The sequence below is a fragment of the Pteropus medius genome, unplaced genomic scaffold (assembly GCF_902729225.1).
Source record: "Pteropus medius unplaced genomic scaffold, Ma_sr-lr_union100, whole genome shotgun sequence".
In the NCBI taxonomy this organism is placed as follows: Eukaryota; Metazoa; Chordata; class Mammalia; order Chiroptera; family Pteropodidae; genus Pteropus; species Pteropus medius.
The window spans coordinates 3,556,829-3,563,429 of NW_024354500.1; the positions used below are offsets into that span (position 1 = coordinate 3,556,829).

The 6,601-nt window shown below is 33.8% G+C and overlaps 1 pseudogene; it reads right to left on the bottom strand.

The window, feature by feature from the left end:
• Positions 1-988: 988 nt before the first annotated feature.
• On the bottom strand, positions 989-1,107 carry LOC120595131 (uncharacterized; annotated as a pseudogene).
• Between the last annotated feature and the right edge of the window lie 5,494 nt (positions 1,108-6,601).

A 6,601-nucleotide genomic window follows, 5' to 3' on the forward strand; every position in this document is an offset into this window, starting at 1 on the left:
TTGGTTTCATAGAATTGTTTGACTAACAAATAACATGCTGTCACTAATGCTTTGAAAATGTTATGTTCTTTATAGAATAATAAGAATAGTAAAAGAGAAATTTGCTGATATGTTTCTTCAAATTTGAATGCAGGCAGGAACACAAGGTTTGTAAAACTAGTCTTGTGGCTGATGCCTTTTCTTTGTTTTTCATAAAATCTAAAAACAAACAAAAGAAGTGTGTGCAATCAGAGAGTCTGAAAGGAAAAAAACAAAGGCTTACACAAGTATGTCTTGGAGATAATGGGGACATTTCAGGTGTATATAGTCAGCCTGGGACTATCTTTTGGTTAATAAAGCAATAAGCACAATCACTTTCAATGCTTTTGTTGAAACTTTGAAAGCCTCTTTAAGCTGTAAATTATTAAATATATTACTTAAAAAAATATTATTTATATTTAAAAGTACTTCTGAGTTTGTAACATTGGTTTCTGCCTAGCTATAATTTAAAATATTTATTCATATGTTGTATTAATACTTACATGCATCATATCATAGTATCTCTATTTTATTGTATCTTATTTCCTGGACCAATGTTTCAGATATTTGAAATTTTATATTTGAGATTTTAAGATTGCTGAAATATTAGGAGGAAATTATGTATAGCAATCATATGAATTTCAAAATTATTTCCTTCTTCTTTATGAAGAATCCCTGTAACTTGTGACAATGTCTTTTCCTGTACAGTTCTCTGGGTTACCTTGTCATGACTTTTATGTTTACTTTAACGCTTGTGTTACTTACATTTTGTACACCTCATTTACCATTTAAGGTGGTATGTTACAAATGTTTTCGAGTTAGTTGAAGTGATCAAGGCTATTCATTTTTATTTATTTATTTATTTATTTATTTAATTTTTTTTTTTTTTTTTAGGCGAGGCAACCTTGGTTGACCTCACAGATTGCAAGGCGACCTTGTCAGTTTACAATCCTTTATTTTTTATTTTTTATGCCTACTGCACCTGGTCTTCCTAAGTGGTCTCCCACCCAAGAACTAAACAGGCCTTACCCTGCCTAGCTTCCGAGATCAGATGGGATCGGGCTTGTTCAGGGTGGCATGGCCGTAGATAAGGTTATTCATATTTTTAACATGACTGTCTAATTTTGTTTTTACCAGCTTCTTCCAATTGGGTGAGTTATCCGAATTCATTATAATATAAACTTGCTATTTCACAGGCATATTAGCATTTTATATCACAGGGACAAAGTGATATTTGATAAGTCAAGAACATTTTAGAGGTTATTTCTTTGAGAAAAAATATGAATTTATTGCATTTATTGTACTTATTACATATGTAAGTTATACTGTGCAATTATTATAGCATTGAGCTCAACCATCATCACAGGTAGTACATTCGCTCAGCCTCCCTAAATAATCACAGATTGTGAAAGCTGGATGTGCCTAAAACACTATTCTGTGGTCAACTTGGACACAAGGCTTTATAGGTGATGCAAAATAATATACTTTAATGATGGAGCCACTACTCTTTTCTACCTGTGGCTTAAAGTAAAATATTTGTTTTGAATTGCCAATTGTCTGTTTCACATGTAGGCATTTATTTCTGCTTTTTTCACTCTAAGTTACTTCTATAAGATTTGATTGATATGACATATCTCATTATAGTATTATATTTTATATTTTAATTGACTGATATATTTTAATTGACTGTACTTAGTGTGAAATATTTTTTTAAAAAACATATCAATTGATTTGCAAGTTTTTATTTGTTTGTCTGTTCACTGTCATAGGTAGTTATCGGTCGTCTCTTCTGGACCATGACACTTCATGTTTGTCTGGCTTTCTTCTTTCTTTCTTTATCATATCCTGTTGTGTCAGTACTTCACGGTTTTTGTTGAGTGACACATACTTAAAATTAGAGGTCCCTGTCATAACGAAGGAGATAGAAAAAGCTGCTTTTTTCTCCTAATATGCTGGTAATTAAAATGATTACAAAACATTCTTCAAGCTTGAAATACTACATACTTCCTGTTATACTGATCAGGAAATGCTAAACGTACAAATTCCTTTTCAATAGAAACACTTTAAATCCTTGTAACTAGGGAGAATGTTTGACAGGAGAAACAAAATAATAATAATAATAATAATAATAATAATAATAATATAATGATGACGATAATAAAATATGGCTATATAAATTTGGGGAAAGACTTCCAGGTAGCACTCAGACTAAAGTGGAAACAGTTTATGTCATACTGTAGTCACTCCATAAATATCTAATAAATGGAGAAGGCTATAAAACCTTTCTATCACATAGAACAAAGTATATAGTCAAAAAGCTTCTTGTAAAAGCTATTTTGAAGAAGGCCTCCGGAGAACTCATTTGCACTGAAAAATAAAGAAACTTCTGCATTTCCAGCATTTACACAGATTTGTGCAGTAGCAATGAGGTAGAGAACTAACTAGAGCAGTGATAATAGAATCAGGGATACTATATATTTGAAGCAGAAAATTCCTGTAAAGACTGAACTGTAAATGAGTTCAAACAGATTCTAAAGACAATGTGATTTGCAAATGAGTCTGGAGCAAAAAAAAAATGCTTAGTGTGATGTAGCCAATTTAGATGCAGCATGGGAATTAGATTTGTAGAATTAGAAGAAAAAAGAGGACATTGACTGCCCAGGAGAAATAGTATCCTAGTCACACCTGGTTTGCTTATGCCAATAACGGTGGTAAATGACAATTACACCAGGTTCTACTCATGGCCAACATAGACTAGGATACTCTCTGCCTATAATTTTCCTCTGCATAGAGCTCCTCAAAGATACTACTAAAAATCAGCATTGCCCTGTGAGTTGAAATCAGTCATCTTTGACCTGTCTATTCAATAATGGAAATGAACTTGAAGTTAATAGTAAAATACACTTGTAGTTATTCCTGTATTTTCTGTTTTTCACGTGTGATTAAGCTTAGTTTTGATTGTTTTGTGTGTATTTGTGTTTCTGTGTGCGTGCTTAAATTAGAGGTTTAGTTCACCACATATCATTCATTTCACAACATAAGTTTTGTTCATTTAAGTGAAAGATTTTGTGGTCTATCAAAATTACTTCAGGGTTGTTAGCAGAAGTATTTTGAACAGGGTGAATCTGATCAACAATTTAAATTATTACATTTCCATACAGATTGTTTTAAAATAACGATGATAATATTTGGCAAATATTAACATATTCTCCTTTGATTTTCCCATTAAATATTTTACTGATAACTTCCATTTCCTTATTTGAGGGAGCCCGTCAGGGCCCGAGCTACAGAGGGCAGATAGCTAAGCTCAGAGCAAGGCATTATTAGCTTGAAAAACCAAGCTTTGTCTAAAGAGAGGGTTTGCTAAAATCCTATAGCTCCCAGAAGTCATGTCATGGGTCAAAACTGGAAGAACAGACAGTATCTTTCAAGTATGGAATGTATACCTTACTGCCAAATAAGCAGAATCTGAGGCTAGATGAGAAGAAAGACATAAAAGGGTAAAAGAGCAACCTATGTTTTTGTCCCTACACATAGTGAAGAATGCATTATAAATAAGTAAAGCAGACTGTAGGAATCCTGTTCTCCCCCCACTCCCCGCAACATGGGGGCTAATCTTGAGAAAAGGATCAGATTTCATGAGATACAAGTGGTTCAGAAGTTCTCACAAAAGGAAACTCTTGCTTAACATCATTGTTAGGGTCTTCGGAACTGTGACTTCAAGGAAACGACACACAGCAAAACCGATTTTACCACAGACTAATTCATATAAACAAAAGTTAAGTTCCTTCAGAATATTTCTGGTCACAAAACACATCACCAAACTTCTAAATAATGACCCAAATACTTCTAATATTAAACACTGAAACACAGGTGAGCTATACATTCGGTTTAGAAAGATGAATAAAAACAAGACAATTATTTTCCAATCCGCTTATTCCAGTTCAGTCGCTGAACTGGACGGAGCCTCGCCCGGCAGCTCAGGGTGCAAAGTGGAAACCAGTCGTGGACATGACACCTTTTCTTTGCAGGGGCACTCACATACACACACACACACAAACACAAACAAACACACACACACTCACTCAGACTGAGACAATTTGAAGGTGCCAATCACTTAACGTGCATAATTTTGAGATGAAGGAGGAAACCACAGTACCTAGAAATAACCCATGCAGACATGGGGAGAATGTGTAAACTCCACACAGACAGTGGCCTTGGCCGGAAATTCATTTATTTTCTCATCATCATTATAATAAATTGATCTCCAATGAAATAACATTATTTGAAGACCTGCTGTAATTGGTGAGAGGTAGAGAAGGTGGTCTAAAGCAGTGGTCCCCAACCTTTTTGGCACCAGGGACCGATGCTCCTATGAGAATCTAATGCCTTATGATCTGAGATGGAGCTAAGGTGGTGATGCTAGAGCTGGGGAGCACCTGCAAATACAGATGAAGCTTTGCTCACTGGCCCACCGCACCTCCTGCAGTGTGGTCCAGTTCCTAACAGGCCACAGACTAGTACTGGTCCATGGCCCAGGGGGGTTGGGGATCCCTGGATAAGGGACTGATGAAGAGCTCCTCAGAGTAACAACCTTGGCAGAGAGAGTAAGTGATTGGAGAGCTGATACAAAAAGGGAGATTATCTTGATCCTGGGATCCAATAGGCCTGATCTCAGGACGACCCAGAGAGCAAGACAGAAACTGGTCAGTCTACCTTAAGAGTGACTTTTGAGATTTAGGAAAGCAGTTTTAGTTGTTAAATTCTTTATTAGTTCAGTCATGTACTATATGTGTCATATTATCTAGACATCTTTTTTTTATAATTGTCTAATAACAAAATATCATACTTTAGAGCTATACAAAGTGCATGTGCAAAAACAGAGAAGAATTTGTGTGATAAAATGTGACAGAATATGAGTCTTAGCAAGTAAAAAGCAGATATGATGTTAGTAATGTATTGTTATTATCATTATCAATTAAGAGAGCATAAAGATTTTGTTCCTCCCTGGTGAATTTTACATCTTTAATAAAATTTCTTAAAGACTCTGTAAATAAAAGGGAATATGGTCCACAATAAGAAATTTCAGAAATGAAACACAAATATTAATAAATAGTTTTAAAATCAGGTCCAGGAGATCACTTTGCACTTCATATGTCAAGAATAAAAGAGTTGTAGACTGTAACATGTGAGAGATGAGCTCACCACCATCTGAATAAACATAGCATGAGGAAATTGATTTTAAATTTTAAGAAGAATTTATGAAAATGAATCTAATACACATTGGGTGAGACACCCTGAAATGTCTTTTTTAATGGTCTTTAGAATATGATTTAGTCTCTAGCATAGCTAAAGTTATGAGGAAAAGCTATGATACTGTCAAGTAAATTCTTCCATGATTTAAAAAAAGTTTAATATATTTATTGAATTCCTTGTTCCACATTTACTAATTCTAATACTCGTATACAAGTCTATTGAACATAGCTAATGATTATAGTGAAAATGCTCATTTAATTTTAATATGGACTTCTGTAAACTTTGTCTCACACGTGTCCAGTCTATATGTTAAGTTACTGCCTAGTTGCTTTTCAGAGAGAAGGCAATTTTTAATATGAATCTGTGAATACACTGATTTTTTCTCATAACTGACAGTATTATACAAAGTTTTATATTGATCCTTGATGTATGCTTGTATTAAAACATAGCATCACTATTTTCTATATCTATCTGAGTATTAAAAAAAACTCACGTATTTTATAAATGCACCAGTCTTTGTGACATCAAATAGCAGTGATTTCTGGTAAGATTTTTATATAATTAATAAAGTCTCTTAGCTGAATAATTTATACCTTCAACTGCTGTCATTTTTTATCAAGAACCACAAAGCAATATACAGTCCCTTGTAAGTAAATATTCTAAATAACATAGCACCTTTGTGAAATGGGATGGTAATAAAGCAAGGCTTTATATCATAAAGGAGGGAACGAAGAGCAGAAAGGTTATATAATTTATTCTTAGCTCAAAAGACATTGGTAGAGTCAAGATGTCAGATAATCTGCTTTAAGCATCAACCAATGGTTCACAATAAGCAAACGTAGCACAGAATAAGTCAAGAGCAGTAGACTCTCCAATCTAAAATTCACAATTTTGAATACAAAATGCCCTACAGTAAAGCATAATTAAATCCTCAAATTCTTTAGTGTTGTTTAGTTTCAAAATTTAAGATGAGTTTAACTTTTTAGTTAAAAAAAATGGACATCTGAATTCACTTCATTATCACTTTGATGTGCAAAAATTATAAAGGAACTCTCTTCCAGGAAGACTTCAAGACTATGCTGTTTTTGAAACAATAATTCTCACTCCTACTCTTCCTTGAAATGAGGCTCTCTTGACAAGCTGAGTGGGTGAAGTGGGAAAATAACACTTCATGTAGCCATGTAATACTTCAGGTAAAGATAAGACTTATGAAAAATATCTTGTTAAAAAAAAAAAAAGCATACATACACAAAAGAACTGCCATTTTCAGATAGATATTTTTCAAAACACCTTTGTTCTTCTATCTTCTCTCCTCTCTTGAAGCAGA